Source organism: Suricata suricatta, chromosome 3 (assembly GCF_006229205.1).
Source record: "Suricata suricatta isolate VVHF042 chromosome 3, meerkat_22Aug2017_6uvM2_HiC, whole genome shotgun sequence".
Classification (NCBI taxonomy): Eukaryota; Metazoa; Chordata; class Mammalia; order Carnivora; family Herpestidae; genus Suricata; species Suricata suricatta.
The window spans coordinates 61103262-61127279 of record NC_043702.1 but is presented as its reverse complement, the minus strand read 5'-3'; the positions used below and the strand labels follow the sequence as shown (position 1 = coordinate 61127279).

The 24018-nt window shown below is 38.4% G+C and overlaps 1 protein-coding gene across 3 annotated transcripts in view; it reads left to right on the top strand.

Annotated features, from left to right (window-relative positions):
* Positions 1–24018, top strand: part of CERS6 (ceramide synthase 6) — a 300639-nt gene that overhangs the window by 170141 nt on the left and 106480 nt on the right. The gene's annotated exons all lie outside the window — the stretch shown is intronic.

Here is a 24018-nt window from a genome sequence, read left to right as displayed (position 1 = left end):
TATGGAACCATTTAAAAATAAGTATAAAATGGGGCACCTGGTTAATTGTCCAACTCTTGGTTTCACCTCAGGTCATGATCTCACTATTTGTGAGTTTTGAGCCCCTTGTTGGGCTCTGTGCTGACAGTGTGGAGCCTGCTTGCAATTTTCTTTCTCTTCCTCCTCTGCCCTTACCCACTCAGAATGAATGAATGAATGAATGAATGAATGAATAAATAAATAAATAAATAAATAAGTTATAACTGTAATGTAACCATATTATTTATAGTTCTAATAAAATGTTTAGTAAACCTATACATGAAAAAAATTAGCATTTATATAAGATAAACTATCTTATATAATAGGTAATAGGTAAAAATGAAGATTCCTTTTAGAAAGGCTATTTCTGCAGATAATTTTTTCAGTTGTTTTTACTACTTTCTTTTCTATTAAAAATATGAACCCTGAGATGTGGGCATTTGAATGGAAATGCTGCACATAACTTTAGGTATTCTTGGGTTTGAAAGGGCTTGTAGTTGTAATTTTAAAAAGGAGAAAATTTGAAAAAAAAGTGGAATTCTACTTAAATGGTAAAGTGATATACAAGTTTCATTAAAAAAAAAAAGTCCCAATGTCCGTGTGTGCCTGGTTCTCACTGTCCCAGTGTCTGAATTTTCTCCAAGGGGCTCATTTTCCGTGATCATCTTGATCCAGATGCCCCAGAAAGACCTACTGTGGACTTTTGAAGGAGTTTTTTTAGTCTCTGGTGGGATTCTGGTGAGATGCAGGCTCTATTTCCATAGCAGATTTCCATAGAAGAATCCCCCATTCCATTGAGCACTTTAAGAAAACTTCTCTCATAATGGAAGTCCCACTCCTTTTGTTGTGGGTTCCAGTGACTTGAAAGACTCTTGGCTTAGGACATAGTCAGAATAGAAGTTCGAATCACTGAAAATAATCACATTGCAATCAAAGTCATGATCGCTTTCCTGCATTGAGTACTCGGTATGGGCCAGGCATCGTACTGATCACTCAGAGTTTGTTTCTCTTATGTTGTACTGTGTACCTTCTCATCTAATAGATAAAGAAACCAAGGCTAACCAGGGATCAGTAATTTGCCTAAGGTTCAAGAGCTAGTCAGTGGGAGGGCTGGTATTTAAATGCAGATATTATTGACATTGTGGGCTACTTGTATCCAGGCTTCGCTGTGGGCTCCAAACTCCATGGATCTACTGGACTGATAAGGACTGACCACATAACAAGAAAAAACAAAGCCTTGGTCCTATGACTATATTTACTTAGTCTACAGAGCTAAGCTTAGTGACCATTAAGACTACAGAGTTAAATTTAGTGATTGTGTTCAAAAGGCAGACATTAGCACCAATCTCACTTTATTTAAGTCACATTGGCTGAGAATCTGTGGTTTGGTGCATTCTAAGTATTTTTGAATCTCAAAAGAAATTGTCTGCTAATTTGCAGACTGTGTCCCTTTTTACACAAACCAATGTAACTATGCAATACAATTTTTCTCCCCTTCTGTGATATGTATTTACTTTCTACAGTGTGACTAGCAAACCATTAATTTACTATTCACAGTAAGAAGCTGATTGGAACAACTCAATATGTTCTAGTTTAGGGAATGTGCGGTAGATGAAATTGTTCACTACCTAGGAAAAGTTAAAACATTCAGATAATAAAGCCGTTTCATCAGCACTGGGGTTATAGCTCATGGGGTTTTTTTTTCTTTTAATGAGATGCAGTAGTTTAATTTGGGGTGTGTATAATTTTCTCTAAAGAGCAGTGAGAAACCTTTACCCAGGTTGTCTTTGCTTTGTGTGCAGGCTTTGTTTTGAAGGAATGACATCTCACACCAAGGGCATCCTGCAGGCAGTGAGGTAGAAGGAGTCCAGGACTTGGAAGAGTTCATGAAGCTGAAAGGGATTTTTGTTGTAGGAGGAGAAAGTGTTTGTGTCAATTCCCAAGTATAAGTAGCAAGTATTACTGAGTGATACTTGCTCTTGTGTAACTATTTATACAAGGGTTGTGGATTTGGTATTTGATCAAACCATGAATCTTATTTTTTTCAGCTCACTTAATAAAATATTAACTTGTAGAAAGTCAAAAATAAAGAAAAAGTGAACTTCTGTTTTAGAACTTCTGCTACTATACTAACACTCATTTACATAAAATGTTCATTATTAGACAGTCACCTAAAGGCTTAAACTTACACTTCTCAAAAGTTTAGGGCTGGGGCACCTAGGTGGCTCAGTCGGTTAAGCCTCCGACTTCGGCTCAGGTCAGATCTCACGATTGTGGGTTCTAGCCCCGCGTCAGGCTCTGTGCTGACAGCTAGTCAGAGCCTGGAGCCTGCTTCTGGTTCTGGGTCTCCTTCTCTCTCTGCCCCTCCCCCTCTCATGCTCTGTCTCTCTTGACTGTGAAGACCACTGGTCCTCATTTATATGCCGTAACAAAGCTAACACTACAGGCTTCCTCTGGTTTAGAGCATTGCCTGAGAACTGGATTGCATTAGTATTCCTCTCCTGTTTCCATGGGGAGTAGAACACTAGTCACTCTCAGAAGAGTTCAAGTAATTTGATATGAAATATTGATCCATGTATCAAAATCTGTACCTGCACATTCACTCTGCATTAGCTGAATCATCATCTGACGTTAAAAAAAAAAATCCTTTACTGAATTCAACATGAAGAGCACTATTCTCACTAAGGTTTGTTTTAATAAAATCTGAGAGCTAATAGCTTTCACAAACCATGGTCATCATAAAAAGCATTTTCCTCATTGACAATAATGAAACACACCGCATGTTCATTGCTTAAAAATGATAGCTTTCGGGAAGAAGTAATGAGATGTTCTACTTCTGCTTGTAAAACTGGGGTTCTGCCTCTTCAGGAAAGACCCAGCCTCATCTGTGGGGGTGGAGGTGGGGGCGGGGGCACTTAGGGAGTGTCTGATGTGGAGCAGAGCAGCGGGGCCTCCCAGTCTGACTAGCTCACGCTCTGATTACAGCTCTGTGTGTCGCTCCATAAAATTGGTTCAGAGAGCATCTGAATACTGGGTCAACTACAGTTTGCTGTAAGGTGGGACAAATGGCTTAGTGTTTTGTTTTCCTTTTGTGTGCTCCCCCTTTATTAACGCAAATGAGACTAGGCCTGCTTGCTAAAGGCTACTGTTGTTACTGGTCAGGATGTTTTGAGCAAAAGTGTGGTGGTATCATTTACCTTGGAGTGACTATTCAAAGCACAAAGAAAATGGCCATTTTGTCCTCAAGGAATCCACACTTCCATAAGGCAGTGAACAATGGAAGGAATAAGATAACTTTTTTCCAGGTTAAATTAATCTCTAGTGATAGAGGTAGTTTTATAGGGGTGAAGGTGTGGGCAAGAGAGCCTGCTAGGGTGCTGGAGCTCTTCGAGGTCTTGATCAGGTATGGTGACAGAGGTGTGCACATATGTAAACATATATCAAGTTTCTGTGTACTTAGATTTTTGCACTTTATGGTATGTAAGTTGTACTCAATTAAAAAAAAACTTAGTGGTTTCTGATAATCCTATAGCTTGCATATAAGCAGTTGCTGTGTGATGCCAAGTAGAAATGTGGGCACATGGCATTGAGGATCAAAAGCTCTTATTTAAAGGGCGTTCCACTCATGGCACTTTCAGGAGCTTCAATTACCACTGGAAAATACTGATTTCTGTTCATTTGTTCATTCTTTCATTCAGCATCTATTGAGCACCTACCCTTTGATAGGGATTATTCTAAACATCATTGAAAAAGAAGTTAGCAAGACAGTCTGAGTCCTAAGCTAATGAATATTGTTCTTCTCTTCCCCAAGATCATCAGTAGCATAGGAATTTAATTCTAAATTTTGCTAACATTCATTAAACATCTACTATACCAAGACATATTAGCAGATAGGAGAGGGAACCCATGGTTCCTGCCTTCAAGGATCTTATAATACGTCAGAGGAATTAAGACTTCTATGTACATACTTACACTTTGTGATAAAAACAAAAGTATAGATTTCCTTCTGTGCAGGGAAAGGGGATCTAATTGAGGAAACTGAAGAAAACTTGGAGAGATAGTATTTAGTTTGAACGTTAATAAATGGATTGGCATTGATATAGGGGGTTAGTGAAAGCATTCATTCTTAAATGGAGAGTACAGAATAGTGAAACTGGAAAACACAGGCTTTATTTGAGATTATAGAAAGGGAAACCAGAAAATGAAACTGGAAATGTGTTTGAGAATTTGGCTCACATTCAAGAAAAGACGGCCCTGCATGTCCTCATTGTAAACGTATCTGGTGTTTGTTTGGAGGGGACATCCTTCCTCCTCCCTGACCCCAATCTGCAGGCTCTCATCTTATTAACTTATGGCTCTGACTCTTCTCTATGCCTTCTCTGTGTTCCCTGCCCTTCTTCCACATACCCAAAGTGGTGAATGGATGGGAGTTGGGACCTAAAGATAATGGTGGAGAGTCATTTCAATTACCTCCACTCTCCTAGCCTCATCCATCTATGAATTACTGTGAAATTATATCCTCAATCCTTGCCAGCAGAGCCTAACCACCAGATAGTTGCATTACTATTTCTATTGTAACCTACCACAAGCAACATCATTGCTCAAACCACTGGTCCTTCCCTAAAGTCCTGCATTACCATTCTCTGCCCCAGCATCCTCGCTTTCAAATTCCAGGTAGACATCATATCTATCAGAGTGTCCTCTTCATTTAGACGTTTAGCTAATTTATTCTTATTCATTTATTTTTATGTAATTATTTTTCATAGAAGTGTGATTGACATGCAAAAAGTTGGACATATTTAATGTATACATTTTGATAAGTTTGTAGATAACTGTGTACCCATGAAACCATCACCATATACAATGCTTAAACTTCTCTATCATCTCTAGAAACTTCCTCTCTCTCTTTTTTCGTTAAGAACATTTAACGTAAAATCTACCTTCTTAAAACTTTAAGTGTACAATATAGTATTGTTAATTATTTTCAGCATGTGCTATATGATAGATCTTTGAGACTATGCAGTTACATAAGTAAAACTGTATATACCTCTCTAATTCCTCCTCCCCCAGGCTCCTAGTAACCATAATTCTACTCCCTACTTCTACATATCCCATATAAATAAGACCACATGGAATTCGTTCTTCTGTGTCTGACTTATTTAACTTATCCCAATGTCTTTTAGTTCATCTACATTGTAGCAAATGGCAGGATTTCCTTATTTTTTTAATCTGAATAGTTTTCCGTTGTATTTATATACCATATTTTCTTTATCCAGTCATTTGTAGATGGACAGAGCATGGATATGCAGATATCTCTTTGAGCTCCTGATTTCCGTTCTTTTAGGTTTAGAAGTAGGGTTGCTGTGTCAAATGATTTTTTGAGAAATCCCTATGCTTTTATCCATAGTGGGTGCACCATGAACATTCCCAGTAGCGATGCACAAGGGTTCCCTTTCTTCCACACCCTTCCAACGCTTATCTTTTGCCTTTTTTTTTTTTTTTGTAATACCATCCTAACAGGTGTGAGGTGATATCTCATTGTGGTTTTGATTTGTACTTTCCTGATGCTTAGTGATGTTGAGCATCTTTTCAATTTACCTTTTCTTGGAGGAAATGCCTATTCAGGTCTTTTGCCCAATTTTAAATCTGGTTGTTCATTTTTTTGCTATTGAGTTGTAGGAGTTCCTTTTATATTTTGGATAGTAACCCTTTATCAGGGGTGTGTGATTTATAAATATTTTCTCCCATTCTCTGGGTTGCCTTTTCACTTTGCTGATTATTTTCTTTGCTCTGCAGAAGTTTTTTAGTTTGATGTAGTCCTATTAGTCTACTTTTGCTTTTGTTGCCTGTGCTTTTAGTGTCCTAACCAAGAAATCATTGCCAAGGGCAGTATCAAGAAGGTTTTTCACCTAGATTTTCTTTCAGGAGTTTTATGGTTTTAGATTTTATTTTTAAAGCTTTAATCCACTTTGAGTCGATTTTTGTGAAGGGTCCAATTTCATTTTTTTCATGTGGATATCCAGTTTTTCCAGCACAATTTACTGAAGAGACTGCTCTGTCTCCATTGTGTATTTTTGCCCCCTTGATTTGTTCTTGAGGCTTCTGCCCTAGCTTTTCATTGAAACTGCACTGAACAAGGTCCCTAGCTTTTCCTCTGATCTTTAACACTTCTGACAAAGACAAATATATGGAAAAAAACTGTCCCCCAGCCTCTGTGCTTTTCCACTGCTCCAAATATTCTTGTCCTAAACAGGCCAGGTATATTGTTATCACTGGGTTTACTAAGAATGACCTTCCTCATCTTCCTCATCTGATTCTTCAGCCCTGATTCTTCACAGATCCACCTCATAATGGAAAATCTGTAATTTATGGCCACTTAAATCTCTCCTTTAGTGCATCCTGTGGTTGTATTGTATACATGTAAAGCAGCTGGCTTGATTCCTGAGCCATGGGAGGTGTTTGATCAGTAAGAGTTGTCATTATTATTATCATACAGTATTATTCCATACTTAAGTTGTAAGTGTCATATCTGTGTGCTTATATCTCGAATGTATTTTCCATCCAGTTCTGTAAGCAGCTCAAGACAGGGCCTCATATCACAGGTGTATTTCCCCAAAATGCTTCATATCCTGCTGACAGTATGATGAGGTCATGCCCAAAAAAACTTGAGTAATGAAATTAAAAATATGCTACTTTGCTATTTTGAAATAATTTAGTTTAAAAGTTTGGGGGGAAAGAATTTAAAAATTAATGACTAAAATCAAGTATAGAGATGAGCTGAGAATTTTTATCATTTGTGGTTACCCTCTTTCCCATTAGTATTGTACATAGGGTCGGCAGTAAAATTAAATGAAATATTAACTTCGAGAGTAAAGACCCCTATTGCCCAAGGCCATTAACTGGTAATATTCTAAGAATTATCCCTACAGAGACTTGGATAGTAGGGGGCATTTAGTAACCACAGCGTAAATAAGCATAGTTTGTTCTCTTAGGCAATAGCCCTGTTTTGAGTTATCAGCTTCTTTGTGGATATGAGCTTCTGTCCAAAGCAAATCCTTAATTAGAAGGTTGAATGTAAATGATAAAATACTATAAAACAGAATTTCATAATAAGGTACATGGTGTTCAGTGTAAGCAGAAAAATTATATTTGGCACCAGCTATTCGATATAAAGCATGGAGGTAATAACTAGAATGTAGTGCTCTGTGTGTGTGTGTGTGTGTGTGTGTGTGTGTGTATTGGCATGTGAAGCATAAATCAAGAAGTATCTCCTTTTTTCACTTTGTTCCTAATTATGGCTTCTCACAACCTAATCTCGGGTGTTTTCCTTGAACTAGGGGTTGAAGCTGTCAAGCAATTGATAAAGTGGTGCTTTACTAATTATCTGCATTTCATGTGAATTGTGAAAACAGGGCAGTGTAAAAACAAAATTTAGTAAATGCTGTGGGATGCTATTTGATTTGGTTCCTTTTGGCCTAATTTATAAGATCCCAGGCAGGGAAATGGTTTCCCATTTACATCTCCTTGTTATCCATTCCTTTAACTCTGGAGAATGGACTCCTCTAGTTGATTTCTGTGTGGTGCAAGAAATATTGGTAAGCATGGAATGTGGTCAGCAGAAATGGGCAAAATTCAGATTACCAAATAATGCCACAAAGAAAAAAAAGTTCTGCAGATTACTTAGGTAACTTACATAGCCCTTTAGCTGAGAGGTAGAAATTAAAAATAGAGTTTAGATTTTGATCCTGGTTGATTATTATGATCATCTCTTATTAAGATGTAACATTTCTCTCTCAATTCATTTAATAAATAGATGCTTGTGGTATGAATTCTGGCTTTCTAGAAAATAGGTATTGTGTAATATTATGCAGAAGTTTTGCCTAGTGGCCATTTTTAGATACCATGTTAGAAATGTTGCTCTTTTTCTTTTCAAAGTTTCTCCTGACGTATACTTGAATTTAAAAAGAAATCACACTAAATATAACACTGAAGGCTTTATCTTCATGTGCTAAATATGGCAATTATAGACCAAGAAATTGACAGAAGTACAAAATGGACCCCCTCTGATTAATAGAGGAATTGGCATTGTTAGGAAGATTACTGATTTGTGGTTCCATTAATTTTTGAATCTATTATTCTGCTTGGGAACATATTTGTAAAGCAGTTAACTCCAGTGAATTCAGTGAACAGTTACACGTGACTGTTGCTGGTTCAAACCTTTAAGCACAGATAAAATAGACTTTAGGAGCTGGTAGTAGCTTCTCGTGTTATTTTAAGGCTTTTTTTGTTTTTCGTACTGTGGTATGTTTCAGATGTCCTTGCCATTTTTCACATTGTGTTGTCTTAGCATTTGTTTCAAGGAAGTGATGTTCTGGTAGATTTTTTTCATCCTTCTAAATGCATCACATTCTGTTAATTACCACGCTCAAAGAGAAAATGTTCCAGGAGTGGTCCTCCAACTGGAACATACTTCAGAATCACCCGGAGGGCTTGTTAAATCATGGATAGCTGACTGTTCCCCCAGAACTTTGATTCAGTGGGTTTGGATGAGGCCTGCATTTCCACCACATACGTAGGTGGTGATGATGGCGATGCTGGTCCAGGAGCGTCACTTGGAGAACTACTGTGTCATACTGTGACCCCCAGAAAGGCTAAATACTCACTTAACATGTGTGTCAGCTTTCCATGGCTGCTGTAACAAATTACCATGAACAGGGGCTTAAAACAACACAGATTTACTCTCCGACACTTCTGGAGGTCAGTTTCTCCTGCTAAAGTCGAGCTTCCTGCAGGGCCGTTTCCTTAAAGAGGTTGCAGGGGAGAATTTGTCTTTTCAGCTCCCGGCAGCTGCCTATGTTCCTTGGCTGGAGGCCCCTTCTTCCTCTTCATCTTCAGAGCTCATCACTCCAGTCTTTGCTTCTGTCATCGGGTCACTTTCTCCCCTTTTGGTGTCAAATCTCACTCTGTCTCTCTCTGATTGGGACATCTGTGCTTATTGTTAGGGCCCATCTGGATAAACAAGGATATATTCCCCAATCCAAGATCTTTACCATAACACACCTGCAAGTTTCTGTTGCCATATAAAATGACATTCACAAATTTCAAGGGTTAGGACTTGGATATTTTTGGAACTCATTTTTCAGCCTACCATATTGTGAAAATCTACTCAGCTCTCATGATCTCTCAGAAGGTATCCATTAGTATATCCAGGGAGAAATTCCATTTGACACATCTAAAGTTGGACTCACTTCGTGTTGCCTCTCATATGAACCTGGAGATGATTTGCTGGTGGCAACACATCTGTTTCTGCAATAAATGTTCATGGAGAACTGGGATAGCACAGAATCTGAAGGTTTTCTCTGGAAGGGCCACAGATTCCTCATCCTTAAAGAGCTCTCAAGTTACTCAAGCTATGGCTTGCCCGCAAGTAAATTTGGCATCAGGCAGCACATGATAAAAGTACTGTAATGGTGGTACAGGCAGAACTCTACGATTAGAGAAGGAGGAAGGAGAACTCTGACAAGATCCTCAGGGAGGGCGGAACTCAGGGTGTGCTGTTGAGAGTGAAAGGTAAAGAAAGCCTCAGCTAATGAAGAGCAGAGGCAGTGAAGGGAGGAACAGTGTTGGGAAAGAATAGAAAGCGGTGAGGCTGGAACTTGTGTGTTGTGTGTGTACGTATATGTGCGTGCGCGCGTGTGTGTGTGTGTGTGTGTGTGTGTGTGTGTGTGTGGACATGTTTCTGTTTGGGGGCAGTAGAGGAGGGCAGACAGTACGCATGATGATGATGAGAGAAATGGGGCAGATGGGCAAAGGTCATGATTGCTGAGTCAAGAATTTGCCTTCTGTTTAGTAAAAAGAATAGAGGTGACAGACAACTGAACTAGTGCTGGACAGTGTAAGGAGTGAGTTAGAAGCAATGAAAACTGGGGGCAGGGGGAGCTGTGTTGGTCACTGAAGCCATCCTGATTCACTTGTTGTCCATAGCATCGGTCCATATCCTGGTGAAAACTAGCTCTTGACGCCAGATGTAGATTTTTGTGTTGGGATGCCCAAAAAAGTTGACAGGAGGTCAGTTTCAGACAGGTAAAGCATTTCCTGCTTATTATCAAGGCTTATCCAGTACTGAAGAGGTAATGTTGAAGGTTTTAAAAGAGAAAGGAGGAGTTAGGCAGAATTTTTGGGGAGGGAAGGGTATATTTAAAAGTTACTTAGAAAAGGGGGAAGCTCAGGTCCTGGTCTGATGGTTTGTGGGGTCAAGCCCCATGTGAGACTCTGTGCTGACAGCACAGAGCCTGCTTGGGATTCTCTCTCTCTCCCTCTCTCTCTGTGCCTCCCCTGCGCTCTCTCTTTCTCTCTCTCTCTCTCTCTCTCTCTCTCTCTCTCTCTGTAGCCACCTCGTTCTGTAACCCTCCCCTGCTTATGCACTTGTGGTCTCTCTCAAAATAGACTTAAAAAAATAAGAGGGGAAAAGAAAAAGCGAAAAATTTAAAAGGATTTCTAGTGTTTTCCAGAAGAATGACTACCTATTACTTGACCAAAAATGTAGCTATTAGGTATATTTGTTGTTCTGTTTTCCATAGGGGTAGAAATAACTTTCTTTTCCATTTAGAGTCACTAACTTAATGGGGGGGAGGGAAGAAGGGAGGAATTCAAGGGGTATACACATTTCAGTGAAAATAGTAAATACTTTTCTTGTGGGTGGGGGAGGGACAAAAACTCCTTTTTAAAAAATGTTATGCTTAGTACATAATACAAATAATTTTAAAATGTACTTCAGTTATATGATATTTAGAAAAGAGGAGACAGCTGACTTTTTCAGGGAATGAGAAAGAAGGGTATTTCAACCATAGCACCCTCACCCTCCCTCACCCTGCTGCTGTGTGGTATTCTGTGCCCAATCCCTGTATTGTGGTGTTTCATTGATTTTTCTCCCTGCCCTCTGAGGTTTGTATTATTGCCCTATTTAAAATAGAAAGGAAACAATCTCAAAGAGGTTAAATAACTTTAAAGGGCAGAGCTGGCATTCAGCCTCAGGCCATGTGATTATTCACCCACATTTGTAGCTGTTAAATGTCCTCTCTGAGTAAAAATCATCCATCTCGATATTCAGTCAGATCCTGAAAAGCAAACCTATTCACTGATATTGCATTATGTCATAATGTGGATATTTTGTGGCAGGAAAGATGGGAGAGAAATGATAAAATGCAAGAATATTTTAAAGTGTTTGATTTCTCCTAAAATTATATAAGCATATGATTTCCAGAAATCCTATTTTTATATTTTTCAACAGATGAAAGCTTTTAACTTACTGTACTAGAAAGTAGAACATTTCACTTTGTCATGGGAGAGATCTACTTTCCCCCCCTGGTGGCACGTCATCTGTTTGCCAGTGGTAGACAGAAATGATAGCCACCCCGTCCTGACCTGGCTAACCCCTGCCCATCACAGAAGTCTTTGTTCAAGCTGGTTCAGCTCTCTTTCCTTTCCCTGCCTCTTCCCATTCTTTGGCCCCCTCTGGGCCATCCATCCTGTTTCTACCTCCCCGCCCACTACACTCTGTAACTGCTTTGAGGATGTAGAAGAGCTGAATTGCTGTCTTGCCACGCGGTTAGCTACCTGCTACCAGCTTTAATGTGAGCGCCTTAAGGTCGGTTCCTGAAAGCAAATACTCAATAAATAGTTGTTGAACAGATCTGCTGTTTGTCCATGAGGTTGATGGCTATGATATGTTAAAAGTAAGGTGTATCGAGAAATGAGACAAATTTCAAAAATAGCGAATGGGAAAAAAAAGAAATAGGAAGGTGAATGTATTTTTTTTTTACCTTTAAAAAAGGAGCTGCAGTTTTACATACTGATGTCTTATCTGTAGTTGTTTGCTTGCTCCAAGTTTCATTCTGACATTAGGGGAGTAGATGGTAAAGGCCAAAGAAACATTTGTCCACTTTGGTAGGATAAGAGATATCTTGCTTTCCCATTTTCTTTCCTGTGGGTGTTTTGGGGTTGGCATCTCATGAGATGAAGGGACGGACAGGAGTCGCAAATGTCAAGGGGTGACCAGTAAGAGAGCCAGAAGGAAAAGTGCTCTCTACTCTGTTATCATGTCTGTCTGTTAACCGTCCAATCATTGACAAAAATGGTTAGTTTATTTCTACTTTAGCAGGCTTTCCTCCTGCTCTGAACATGGAGAATGGCTCATTAGTTGTTAATTCCTTTGCATTTCCTTAGCTCTATCAGCAATTATTAGTGCCATCCTTAAATGAAATAGCCTAACTTTGAAAGCACGTAAGTTGACACCACATTAATTCATAGAGAGAACCTGGGGCAGTTTATAGCATCTTCTCTCCCTTTATCTATTTATTCCATTCCAGAGGCAGTATCTGGTTGCTTTTATCTACTTCATCTGACTTCCACTGACTTCCAATGATTTTTGAGTGATTTGCGGAATGTCTGCTTACTAGGCCGTTGCTCATTAGTGTGGCCCTTCAGTTACCATGAAAATCTTTCTGTATAATTTTGTACAATTTCTGTACAATTTTGAATATGCATTTTTGTTTTTACTAGTACTACATAAGGTCATCCTTTTAAAGCATCAGCAATTTTTTATTGCCTCATATGCCATTTTTATCGTATCATGCTTCTTGAACAATATACATAAAAATACTTCCCTTCTGCTTTGGGGATTGTGGAAGCCCTAAACTACCTTACCTTAGGCAAAGCTGAGATTATTAAAGAGGAGTCGGATTTAAGGCACTTTACAGAGAGGGCTGTAGGGGTGGCGCGGTTTTGTACAACAGTCCCAGCTCCATTTCCTTATTCGTGTGTTTATTTATTTATTATTCGAGAGAGACAGCACACGTGCGAGCATGAGTTGGGGAGGGCAGAAGAAGAAGAAGAAGAAGAAGAAGAAGAAGACGAAGACGAAGACGAAGACGAAGACGAAGACAAAGAAGAAGAAGAAAGAGAGAGAGAGAGAGAGAGAGAGAGAGAATCTTAAGCAAGCTCCATGCTCAGTGCGAGCCAGACATGGGGCTCAATCCCACAACCCTGGGACTATGACCTGAGCCGAACTCAAGAGTCAGAGGCTTACCTGACTGAGCCAGCCAGGTGCCCCCCAGCTCCATTTTCAAGGAGGATGTTGTGTCTTATGAAGGTAGCACTTTCCCTTCCTCCTCTTAAGGATGATCTGTGAGGGCCAGATGATATGTTTCTTTTTCACAGTGGCCATTCACAGTCACATTAACTAACTTCTCCATCATCTTTGGAACAACAGTAAATTAGTTCTGTGGATTAAAAGGAAGAAGAAAAAAAAAAAAAGAAAAAAAAAGAAAAAAAAAAGAAGAAGAAAAAAAAAGGAAGAAGAAAGAAGGAAATAATTTGCTTAGGGTATTTATATGCTTATTTATTTATTTAATGTTTATTTCTGAAAGAGAGGAAGCACAAAAGTAGGGAAGGGACAGAATCCAGCACAGGTTCCAGGCTCTAAGCTGTCAGCCCAAAGCCCAATGCTGGGTTCAAACTCACAAACCCGTGAGATCATGACCTGAGCCGAAGTTGGCCACTTGACCGAATGAGCCACCCAGGCACCTCTGTTTAGCGTTGTTTTTTTTTTTTAATAGTTTATTTTCAAATTGGTTTCCATGTAACACCCAGTGCTTCTCCCCACAAGTGCCCCCATCCATGACCATCACCCCTTCTCTCCCTCCCCCTCCCCCTTCAGTCCACAGTTTGTTTTCAGTATTCAATAGTCTCTCATGATTTGTGTCCCTCACTCTCCCCAGAGTTTTTAAAGTGACTTCAGCCTGAATTTGGTCTAACATATCAAAGCCCTGATCCCTATTCCAAATATGTGTCTTCTGAAAGAATGGCTAATATCCCAGTTATCAGGCAGTTCATAAAACAAAGCCCTGTTCCTTTAGGGATTGATAGATTATTAGCTGGTGAAGCATTTTTGTGTGGTATGTCATTGGTTCCAAGTCTCATTTTCATACATTATCTCATTTTGTTTTTCTGTGGCTTCACAAGAACACTCATATAATAGACTTTGTGAAAGATCTATTTAAAAAATGGTTGTAAGTGACTGTAAATTGCAATCTCATTTGCTAACAGGCAGTGATGATGCTAATCAGGTAAGAAAACTTGGTTCAAGGAAACCAGTCATTAGTGTCACCAGTTGATCTGTGGCCAGAGCTTCATTAATATGAAAATCTTTACTCTGCTGCCCGCTGACCTCGGATTTTTGCCTCTGTTCAGGTTGATAATCAAAACGTTGGCTCTAAAAATGGAATACCCATGTAATGATTAGGCACAAGTTTATGAATAACTCTGATAAATTTAATTTCAAGAGCTGTTAGTTTAGTTACCAATTTATTGCTTGAATATGGAATTAGGTCATGTAGCCATTATCCCAGCTTGGATTCTTTATTTTCAGTGGAAACTCAAGTATGTTTAATAAACTACACAATACAGGGGCACTGGGTGGCTTAGTTGGTTAAGTGTACGGCTTCGGCTCAGGTCATGATCTCGCAGTGGGTTTGAGGCCCACATCGGGCTCTGTGCTGACAGCTCAGCCTGGAGCCTACTCTGGATTCCGCGTCTCTCTGTCTCTCTCTGCCCCTTCCCCCACTCATTCTTTGTCTCTCAAAAATGAATAAGCTTTAAAAAAAATCAAAATAAATAAACTGCACAGTGCATTAATAGTCTTTAAGTCATAAGTCCTTAGCTGCTAAATGAACAGGTTGAGATATTAAAAAAAGGGAAAAAATAATGAATTGCTAATTGGTTTTTGTAGCCATCCTTATATAAGTTGTATTTCAAGGTTAAATGGACCTGAACATTTGCAAATAGATAAAATGATAGATAAGGTTACCAAATAAACAAGTAAAAAAATGAAAGACAATTTATTATTACATAAGCAACAGCAAAAATATCCTGGGAAATGTAGCTCTTCCCTCTTGCCGCCCCCGCCGCCAACTTAGTCACATCGGGAGCCTCTTGCCTCTGTCTTAAAGGAATCACCCCCTCTCTGTTGTTCTGTCTCAGAAACACACAGACACATACTCTTTTACATTCATTCAGTTTCATTTTTTGTGAGAGTACATGAAAAGTCATGTTGGAAACATAACTAGCTAGGATGCCCATTTTAATTCTGTGACCAGGCAACTGTCTTCTCTTTTTCCACCTGATATTGCCAATTTCTGTAAGTATCTTTGTCCAACAGTCAGCCTTTATATGTGTTGTATATTTAGATACATGAAGTGAATTATATGGATATGTTTCTCTAAAGACAGCTGTGCAAAAGTATAATCAGGTCATTGAAAGTAAGGCAACTATAAGAATCTTAATAGTATTTTTTATTAAAATTAAAGAAAATAAAGATTTGTGTGTCCTCAGAAAAATAATGGAATATAATTAATGTTCTGATTGTAAAGGACTATTTTTCAAGTGAAACCCTAAAGAGATTTAAACCCTAGGATGCACCCCAGTGGCTTCACCACAGCTACCATTTCCAATGGCTGCTCCACATTATTGATGGTTTACATTTTCAACTAGGCAGATCTGCCACAGATAACCATTTAGATTGCATCGGGGAACTATTCATAAAACAGGGCCATTCATGTGCAGGTGGAATGTTTTTTTCCTGCAATACAAAGAAGAAGGATTATAGTTCTCCTTGAAAGAAAATGTTTAAGAACCTTGTCTTAAAATCATATGGCCTGAGGACCTTTTGTGGTATGATACACTAGTTTAATTATCTTAAATGTTTGTGAGTTATTGTTTTCAATTACTTCTTACGTCCTTAGGTTTATCAACTATACATGACTGTTTTTAAATCTTCCTCACTTATTTGACTTCCATAGTTTTATCACCAATCTAGGATATCTCTTCTGTGGACTACTGCAGCAAAGACATGGTATCTTCTGCCAGCAAAGCTAACTACTGTGACAGTACAATTCTGCCAAAACCAATAAGTTAATTGGAATTTACAAATCCCTATCTTAGCAATATGCTCTGAGACATGGAAAGTATTTCTCCTTAATAAATAGTTAGGATATCATCTGCTTGGAAATGGTTGTTAGATGGCCTCTTTTGGCACCATGTTAATATTGGAAAGAAAGGATACTGGGATGAGATGGTCCTCATTATCAGCCATTCTGTAATGCGTCTCCCTCAATATATCTTCCTAATGAATTTTAGAGTTGAAAACCTTTGGTTTTAAATTATTAAGCACTTAAACTAATAAACTCAATTTCTTCATGCATCTCAGGAATCAAAAGACATCAGAGCCCAAGGAAAGAAATTATAATTTGGTATGGTAATACCACACAGAAGGTTAACAAGTGGTTTATTGGATTTGGGTGTTAGTCATTGGAATAAAGGGTTGCTGAAGTCAAGGTTATAGGTGCAATCTACTGTAATGGTCTTCGAGCTGTCCATTTTCAAAACGTGTACCATTAACTCACAAGGCAAGACATATAGAGGCATAGGGATGAATCATGGTGGCCACACCAGTGCAAAGCCAGCTCTAAGTATCCCCTGACCATCTAATGGTAGAATTTTGTGTAGAAGTATATTTTCTGTCCTGGTATTTCCATTTTTATTAATTGGAGATCAGCAGTGATCCCAGTGCTTAGCGCAAGCTTTTATAGAGCATATTTACTTTTACAAAGCACAGACTGTATTTTCTTAATGATCATCTCAAGAACTCTGTGGTAGATGAAGTGTCTAAAGGCCAGGGAGGTTGATGTGACCATGGTTCTTTCTTCACAAGTTCTGGGCACAAGTGTTTTAACTTAAGCCTATTATTTCTGAAATTAGGAGTTATATGCTGCTAAACTGCAGCCATGCACGTAAAGGCGCATCAGGACAGTGGGCATTTTGGCCTCTACGAGGAAAGTACCATATTGACTTACAGGCTTCTTATTGAATTTTAGTCTAATCAAAGTGGATAAACCTTTCCTTCTAAAGAGATCCTAGAATGTAAGGAAGAGAGATTCTTCCTTGATGGTGGCAGTCACTTATTATTCCAAAGTAATCATTGATCCACAGATGATATTAGTACTCATACTGAATTGACTTGTGTACAGAGTGAAAAATATGTGAGAGTTTTAAAGTGATAAATGCGCATTTAGAAGTTTCCAACAAGGAAAATTCTCAGAAGCCTGGGTTTAGGATGGAGTTTAGGATTCTGTACAGTATGTTCTGCCTACACAGAGTGTGTTTTCCCAACAGAGCCTTCCCTCCTCTGGACTTCTATTTTTCTTTTTGTAGCAGGTTAAAGATCTAGAACTATGTTTATTTATACATTTAAAAAAAAAACCTGTCTCAGCCTGGACAAACATTAAGTTTTCAGAATTGATAAAATGTAGAATGAAAAGAAAAATCAAAAGTACATAGAATTAACGTTGTAAAAAATAAGGCCAAAGAGGCAAAATTCCAAGAAGACCTTCTAGAGTTCCAAGAGTTCTTTCTAAGCTGTACAGTGCCAATTATTTCACCTGCTCACCTGTTTTACGTGTTGCTAAATTGGTGGCCGTACTTGCTTATATATGCTTTGTATAGCTTGTCACAGCACAGTGAACTTGTAAAAAAAATTGGTGTACTGTTTATATTTCATACATTAAGATAACTGAAGGAGCATTTAGAATTATCTCATTCTGCAGTTTTCACTACACCTCAATTTATGCTTGATTCCTTGTGATAACTGAATGTACTTTCTAAATGGAAATGTCAGTCCATTGGCAGAGGCATGGACTAGTTGCTAATTTCCCTAGAGGAGCTATGCTCAACTCCACCATGGTGGGCAAAGTGTATAATAAACTAGTGTTTATGCTATTTGAGAAAGAAATTTGGATAATACCTTCTCATCTCATCACTTTAGTAACTCATGTTCAAGTACCAAAGGGTATGTGTGGTACATCTGATCTGTTCAAACAGACAAAACTGGTAAATGAGAAGTAGAGGACAAAGGGGAAACCAATGAGAAGAGAAGGGAATTGCCTTATGAATGTTTTCATGAATTGTTAGCAGACTGACTGGAGAAGAATGAGCAACCATTTGCTTTTAAAGTCATCTGACCTCTTTTCAGCGCCCTTGTGTTTTGTGTTTTTTGGTTTTTTTTCCCCCCTGAGTATTGACCATATATGCCTAGGCTCCTTGGGACATTGAAAACATTTTTGTTTTTTAGTTTTGGTTTTCCAACCCAAAATAAGTACACTTGAATTGACCAAAAAAATGTATAATGTACATATATTTATTATATAAAATGTATAATGTATATATAATATATATTATATAAATTATATATAGTATATATATTTTTCAAAGAGCAAAAGTATTCTGGGTGATATAATTCAAATGTCCATATGTTGGAATTTTGAAGACATTTTGATAGTTTATAGAATAGTATGGCAGAATATTTGATCACTTGAAACAAATTAAGAAAACCCTAGGTATATAATCTCTGCCATTAAGCACCTATGCTTTCTTTCTTAAGTCACCCACTGGAAGTTTAATTCCCAAGGAGCCCTGCTTTTGGATGTCTTTAGGAATGCTCTGATAGCCTGTGTTGGTGGCTGATAATAATTTGTTTTAATCTTCCTAGGACAATTGACTTTTTTTTTTTTTTAACTAAGTAGACAATGTTATCCTTCAGGAATGGATCCTTAATAGTGGGGTTTTCCAACTTGGTCAGCGGACATTTGGGAGACACTGTGTATTCTGTTGGTAACCATTCTTTTGAAACTAGTTGTGTGGGAGGCAGTGGCTCATCAGATGGCTGCTGTCTTTGGGAGGACCATCTGTTGGATGAGGTTTCAAGGCTTGGCCAAAAAGAAATCCATGCTGACATAGCTATTTCCCCTACTAGGAGTTTCGCTTATGTTGCAAAAGCCCATGACATAAATTATCACAATTAAAAGTGTCCCTCACTGGGTTATGTCCTTTTTTTTTTAATCTTAGGGAGAATTTCAAAAACAATTGATAGTTCTTATTGTTGGAAAACTAATCAAAGAATGTATGTGGGACTTGCCTCTGGCATAGATTATGTTTTAAAGCAACAGTGAATTTTTAGCCTCTCAAAATGTTATTGTAGCCTGTTTTATATTTGCTTGGGAACTAAAAATGCTCCTCTTAGAGTTGGAACATAGGAAATATGGGGTGAGAATATGTGATTTCTCCATCTCTACTCCCCAATCTAGAGAAACATCTGGATGTCTTCAGTGCATTAGGATTAATACACAGTGATTGAAGACTTGCTATATGCCAGACACTGTGCTAACACTAGGTATATAGAGATAAAAAGAATACCATCTCTGTTTCCAAGGAATTTACTTAGGATAGACCAGCACATCTGGCTCGGCATGTCTTTGTGAAGGCAATTCATATTTACTCCCTTCAAATTGTAGACTTTCTCCTTTTAGGATATTGTACATTACATCCAAATGTTACACAGTCTGCTTGCCTGACAAATTACCAATGTGGATTACTCAGACCAAGCTATTGCAAAGGACCAATAGATCTTGGCGCTGTGTATTCCCCAGACCCTTGCTAGATGTTTTAGCCCCTTTTGAAGAAGTCCCACAGAAGTTCTGCGGGGAGGCTGACCATAGAGATCTGCTATGGACCAAGCTGCGTAACAGAACACAGACCTTGTTTTTGGCTCTTATCTAGACCTTACACCGTAGCATGTCACAAGAGGCAGAACAAATAGAAATGCTCTTCTTTTAGAAGAATTCTAAATTATAATTTAGAATTTAACAGTTCTAAGGGCTCATTTTCTGATGCCTCTTCATCTTGACATGAGGTTATTAGTCTATAAGTCCTCCCCTTGTCACCCCATCACGTCAGCCCTACACCCCAAAGATATGGACATTAATGCTTTATTCTCTAGAAGGGACCTAAATCTTGTAAAGCTATTCTATAGGAAGCATTTATCATTCTGCATCGATGTTTTGGAACTTCAAACTGATCAATGTAGTATGTGGTATGATACAGTACCACAGTTAGGAGTGGGCTGAGCCATCTGGCTGGACTGGAGTCTTGGTTCTACCATTTACTTGGATGTCTGATATGATACAAGTTACTTCTTTGTGCCTCAGTTTCATTATCTGTAAAATTAGATTAACTAGCCCGACCTTAAGAGCTTTATTGTATGAATGAAATGAGCAGCTGCCATACTTTGCACTCAATAGAAATAATAATATAAACAAAATGCACATAATTTTGTGTGACAAGGTATCTATTTTAGGTCCCAGAGAGAATCCTATGGAGGTAGATTTGAGGTGCCCCATGTAGCAGAACTTTGAGGCCTCTACTGCCTTCATTTTAGTGTGATGGAATATAGTCATCACATTTTCTAAGGAATAACCTGGCAGTGTTTCCTCTTACTCCCTTATTCATATCAAAATGTAAGTCATCCTCTCTGGCCTCTGTTCTGTGCTAGGCTCCTAACCCTGCACGGAAGAAGGACATCTTTGCTAAGGCATAGGAGTCTGCACTTCTGGCGAGAACCATAGTCCTTGCTTAGGTCTTAGGTGAGAGCACGTTCAAGGATGATGCTTTAAATAGTTGCACAGATTGAGTGTTTACCTCTTCGCCTGGCACAGTGCTAAAATTTCTGTATGTATTCATTTATTTCTCACAAAATCTTAGGGGCTGATAAGGAAACCGAGGCACAGAAAAGTTGAGTTATTTGATCACATTCTTAGATAAAGTCTGCAGTGGGACCATCATCTGAACGCAGCCCTCTAGTGTCAGAGCCACGCTATTAACCAGAGAGTCCCAGGCCTTCAGGTGGAACTGGCCCCCATCCGAAATGTTTTTGTGAATTACCTGTGCTATGTTGGTACCACCTTCTTTTGGGGAACATTATGAGAAGAATCTTGTAAAACCTGTCATTGTGAAGATGATGAGAATAGTATCAGGATATTCTGCATCATACAGTATCTTCTCTGTGAGGGCTCCTGCAAACAATTCTGTTGGTTCTTAATAATGAGAATAGGTAAACTTCCTTAGCAAATTGTCTGCTTTTATTTCTTGGACACTATAAACTTCCCCTTTCAAGCTGATTCCTAGAAAGCTAATAATTATTTATAGCCTACCCTTGGTTTGTCATTATGGTGTTGTCAGCCTTGACTTTAGCTTGTTACTACCTTTCCTTTTCTTTTTATTTAATTCTACATCTAAAATGTCACTTTAATGTAATGTATAATAAGGTGTTTATTTCAACCTTTTTTACAATAGGAAAACATTAGAAGCAACTCTAATGTTCAACATTAGGTGATGGATTAAATGAATTTTGGTATGTGCATATGAAAGAACAGTAGGCAGCCAATGACATTGTAAGTGTATATTTATTGACATAGAAAGATGTATATTACAAACTGAACAAGGTAATAAAACAACATTCATAGTATGAAAAAAAGTTACTTTAAAATTCAAACTGTACATGCACATGGAAGAAGAGCATAAAAATGAAAAATCTCCCTCTGTCCCATGTCCATTTCTACCCCTAGTTTTCAAAGTACTTCTTGAGCATGTGGAAGACATTTTATGCATAAACAGCATACATGTGCATCGTTTTAAATAATGGAATCATGCTAATATACATTGTCCATCACATTATTTTAAAATTCTATTTTGGGGCGCCTGGGTAGCTCAGTCTGTTGTGTCTGACTCTTGATTTTGGCTCAGGTGATGTCAGGCATGGAGTCTGCCTGGGATTCTCTTCTCTCTCTCTGTCTCTCTCTCTGTCTCTCTCTCTCTCTCTCTCTCTCCCTTCCCCGCTGATTCTCTCTTGCTCTCTCTCTCTCAAAATGAATAAAGTTAAATTAAAAATAAAATTTATATTTTAATTAGAGAAATTATCATAAAATGTGTAAATAAAACTTAACACTAACTCCCAACCAACATTTTCCATCTCCCTAAGGTATGCAATGCTAACATTCCTCATGGTACCTTATCTTAATTATAATACTCTCTTACCATGTTGTCTGTTTTTGTTTTTTTTTTAATCACTCACCAGTGCTATGAACTCTTTGCAAACTTGGATCTTGCGGCTGGATCATTACAGTGTCCCTGGTGCCTGTCACTAGCATTGAATAAGCATTCAGCATACAATGAATGCAGCCACCCAAATGAGAGAACATATAGATGAAGAAATGAATGCCATTTTCTTGTATAGAACATTCTATAAAAGAGCCAAAGTTGAGCCTGAGTGTTGCATTATGACACAAAGTCAAGAAAACAGGTTATTTCTTCCTTAATAGGAAAGAAAATTCAGATGGAAGAAGAATATGGAAATGGCTTGTTTGGAGTGAGCATAGGCATTTTCTGTTACCAGTATAACAGCAAGGGCATATGAGTCCTTAAGGGACAGTGGAATAGAAATGAAAATTCCTGTACATGTGTTTTCATGGCTGGCTGGGAGATTTGCTCAGCAAAACATTCAACACACATCTACTGAGCAGCCTCTATGTATGAGGCACTGGGTTGGGTTCTGAGGACATTACCAGAGCCCTTAAGGCATCTGCAGATAAAAGAATCTAGAACTTAGCTCTACCTGCAATCCTCTCTCCTCTACCCCAAATAAAGGAGATTTGAGAAAACCCTCTCTATGTTACCTTAACACTTCAACATCATCTAATGATGTTTCCTTCCCCCGCCCCAGTTTCTAAAAGTCTCTCCTTTTTATGAGGTTCCTAGTAATGTTTTCTCCTGTAACTAACAATGCATTGTCACAGTGAAACTTTTTTTCCCTTTTTTCTTCTATGTGGTAGGATTGGTACACAGTCTAACAATGTTTGTCTAAATATTTTTAGACTATGTTCCAACCTTTGTAAGGAATATAAAACAAACATGATAAGAAAAATTTGTTTGTAATATATTTTGACCTCTGTCTGTGACTTTTCAAATATGTTCATAAGAATTAAAAATCTCAGACTAGCACATCTGTGTGAGAAAAGTAAGAGCAATGCTGTTGTCTTTGGGTAGCCACTTTGTCTAGAGAGTCTACATAATGTGTCACTATCACTTTTTTTTTAACGTTTATTCATTTTTGAGACAGAGACAGAGCATGAGTGGGGGAGGGGCAGAGAGCAAGGGAGACAGAGTCTGAAGCAGGTTCTAGGCTCTGAGCTGTCAGCACAGAGCCCGACACAGAGCTCAAAGCCACAAACCCTGAGCTCGTGACCCAAGCTGAGGTTGGATGCTTAGCCGACTGGGCCACCCCACGTTGTCTTCTTTTCATTATTATTTTTTTTGTTGATGTTTCAGTTTAGTTCTAAATCCTTTTGAAAGAAAAGTTTATCTGTGCCTCTTTACTTTTAATAGATAAATTTCTTGCATTATGGAATAAAACTATTTGACCTAGAGCAATTTCAAAACTGACCACCTCTCTCCTAGAGGACATGCTTTGGATCCCTTGAAATCTGAGGTTTAAACATGGAGGCAACAATAGTTAGAAATGTCTCCCGATTTCAATGTAACAGAACAAAGAAGGGTGCGTTTTGAGTCCAGACAGTAAATGTGGGGGGGATTCCTATCTGGAGTAGAGGTGGGGGTCGAGGGTTGTGTGCAGTCAGGGCTACCTGGGCTGCTTCTTAGCATCAGCAATCTTGGGATATCTGTGCCAGGAGAGGAGGCAAAAAGGAAAAGGAGAAACCGAATGAAATTCAAGTACTGTTGTATCATAACAATGAATGTGCTGGAAAAATGGTTATTTAAATTTTCTATTATTGATGTCCTTAATTATATTTTTAAATGAAATGAAGATTAAGAAATCATTTCAATTAAGTATGTAAGAGTACCTGCTAGACTATGAGCTGGAGAATTATGATGTCTATTAATTATAAGTAATTTCCCAAGTACCAAATGTACCACTGGTAGACAGTCTCTAATTTATAAGTATAGGCAAGGAGTGGAAAGCAGTGCAATGGACCACATTTTTCATCACTGACTGACAAAACCTCTCTCCCAAGTTAAGGTTTTGGGAAGACACTTTAC